This window comes from Myotis davidii, unplaced genomic scaffold (genome assembly GCF_000327345.1).
Source record: "Myotis davidii unplaced genomic scaffold, ASM32734v1 scaffold569, whole genome shotgun sequence".
Classification (NCBI taxonomy): Eukaryota; Metazoa; Chordata; class Mammalia; order Chiroptera; family Vespertilionidae; genus Myotis; species Myotis davidii.
The window spans coordinates 200070-202934 of NW_006299876.1; the positions used below are offsets into that span (position 1 = coordinate 200070).

Consider the following 2865-nt stretch of genomic DNA (forward strand, 5'->3'; position numbering starts at 1 on the left):
CCTCGGTAATCCTCCAGGGGTTGGGCGGTCTGGTGGGTGCTAGTGAGGGAGACGAAGGGACTTCCGTTTCCTTTTAGGCCGGGCGGGCCGCCGAGTAGAGTTGGCATTTCCAGATTGGGGCTTGGGCCGCCCCTCCTCCAGGACCCACCCCTCGGGACCGCGCCGGGCACCGCGGGTGATCCGGGCTGGCTCCCCTGGCACGGTAGGTACAGCCCGCGCGGGCTTTCTCCTCGTTCTCCTCCCCTTTCTTTTCTCCCTCCCCTCCCCCCGCTCGGGCCTTGCCTTACGGGGAAAGGCGGGAAGGCCGCCCTTGCTGGGCGAGGGTGGCTAGGCCAGGGCTCTTGGCCCAGGTTTCCGGATCTGTCGAAGGAGGGCGTGGGCGGGTGGGTGCCAACCTGAACCCCATGACCTCAAAGGTAAATCGAGTCAAGGAACTTTTTTAGTGATCAAAGGGACCCTCCCATCCCCCATCCGATGCCTGTGGCACGTACTTAACTGGATGGAATGTGTGCGGTGAGGGCGTGTGAAACAGAAAGAATGGGAGCCAAAGAGCTTCCAGGAGAGGAAATTAGCTAGTAATTCTTTCCAATCTTTGCTGCCTTAGTCACCTCCCCAGCATATTCTGTAAGTAAAACGAAAATCAGTCTTTCAGTTTCATGATTTTAACTCCAAAATACACTTAATTCTTTTCTTTTCGGGCGGAGGGGGGTTGGTTATTACTGAAACTAAGCCACAGCCCTCCTCCAAAAAAAAAGACGTCAATCAAAGCTTTGTAAAAACCTATCCGATTTAAAAAATCTGCTACTTTGCTTTCAAATATAATTATGTCACTAGTTCTGTCACAACTATACCTTGATTGTTAATGACGCATAGAAATTTACTTTGGTAAGACCGGAGGTCGCTATAGTATTTCTTCTCTTTTTACTTAATATTTGTTTCAGCCAGTTCAGGAGAACACCGCTGCAGACGGCCATCTTAGAATTATAAAATTTTAGAGTTGGAAGGGATCTTAGTCCAGCCATTTACAAAAGCTGTAACTAAGGCACAGAAAGATTTCATGGCTTGCCTAAGGGTACTCGACTACTCAATTTAGAACCCAGGTTGTCTGGCGTCTTGCTAAAAGCTCTTTCTGCGCAACTGTTCCAAGCAAGAAAATTAAATGTATTCAGTTCAATGCACATTTCTGAAGCAGATAACACTTTGATCCATACAACTCTGCTACTACTTTCAGTGTTTTTAACATGCTTATGAAGCCTGTGCTTGAGACATTTTTCTTTCATCATTCAAGAAGTGACAAAATTTTAGGTTAAAAAGATTTATATACATAAACGCATGCACATGTATTCTTGAATATGCTTAGGTAACTAATTGAAGGATACTTAAAAATATTAACAGTAGTTAACTTATGGAAGATGAAGAGAGGTGGGACACTTTTTACTTTGCACTTCACATGTGGCCTAATGTACTGTTTGAATTTCTTACAATAAACTATTGATTTTATAATTAAAACAAGTTTTAAAGTTCACATACTTATATGTATGTCAGTATAAAAAGTATATATCAATGATGTGTATACATATTTATATACATATATACATATATATATATATATTTATCAGTGGTTTGGGGGTCTTTTTTGTTTATTTCTTATCTGGTTTGTATTATAAAATCCAGTGTGGTTTATGTCCACCCAACTGGCAAAATATGCTCGCATTTCTTCTTTGGTTTTCTTCTACTGTTCCTAATGTAAGATGGTAAAAATTATGTTACTAGTCTTAAAATATTTTTACTAAATATGCTAAGGTGGGTTTTTTTTTGCTTTTTTATTGGGTAACATTGGTTAATAAAATTATATGAAAATGTAGTAAGCTTTTGATTATCAAATAATGTACCAAACTAATATTCAATATAATAAATTTGACACAATGAAAAATTATGAATGTAGAATCTTTATGAATAAGAATCATTTAAAAATTAAGACTGGAAAGGTCCCTTGTGATTAGTAGTTCAGCTCTTTTGTTTTTATGAATAAGTTAAGACTCAAAGAAGAAAAAGTGAATTTTCCAAGGTCATATATTTTATTATTAGCAGAGCTTGGACCTAGTACAGTGCCCTTTGTACTATACCTGTAATCTTATTGCTTTTTAGTACATTAGATGACTCCAACTAGGCAAAGTAATGGTGACTAAAGGTTAGTCAGGCCCATTTCAGTTGATAAGAATTACTGTAATTGCCTGGCCAGTGTGGTTCAGTGTTTAGTGTCATTCCAGGAACCAAGAGGTCACCAGTTCGATTCTGGTGAGGGCATGAGCCCAGGTTGCAGGCTTCATCTCCAGTAGGGCGTGTGCAGGAGATTGCTGATGTTCCTCTCTCTCTAAAAATCAATAAAAACTTAAAAGATTTTTACAAAAAGAAAGAAGAAACCACTGCCATGTGACCTGATGCTGTTTTGGTCACCCCTGGAAGAGCTGGACAAGAGGCAGCCCTGTAGAACCATCCTAGCAGAACCAACAATGCTATAATTTACAAAGGGCCATCAGGGTCCCAACTTTGAGAAAAAAGGAAGAATAAGGCAAGTGGAGTCAGATGACAGAGGAGGCCCAAATCTGCGGAACTATTTTGCAGAGGTTCCAGCCAGCTCTTCTTCAAGAAGCCTCTTACCCCAACCATCTCAAAATGAATGGCCCTCTCCTTCTAAAAAATACTAAAAAATTACTGAATGTAAACATTACTTTGTTTCAGTGAATCATTGTTTATATTATAAATGCTTATAGATCCCCAAATATGAAATGATATATTTCACTGCTTTTGTTTGGTCTTGTATTTATGGTAGCTAGTGCTAACAAGAAAAAAAGCTTTGGTTTC

General features: G+C 40.0%; 1 protein-coding gene across 2 annotated transcripts in view; it reads left to right on the plus strand.

Annotated features, from left to right (window-relative positions):
- The window catches only part of XIAP (X-linked inhibitor of apoptosis), a 47365-nt gene that overhangs the window by 212 nt on the left and 44288 nt on the right, over positions 1-2865 (plus strand). Inside the window, exon 2 of one of the 2 annotated variants that reach the window (XM_015571965.1) lies at positions 64-202. The gene's annotated coding sequence lies outside the window, so the exon portion shown is untranslated. Of the gene's footprint in view, positions 1-20; positions 203-2865 lie in introns of those variants that run through there. The other variant, XM_006776027.2, reaches the window with a different exon arrangement.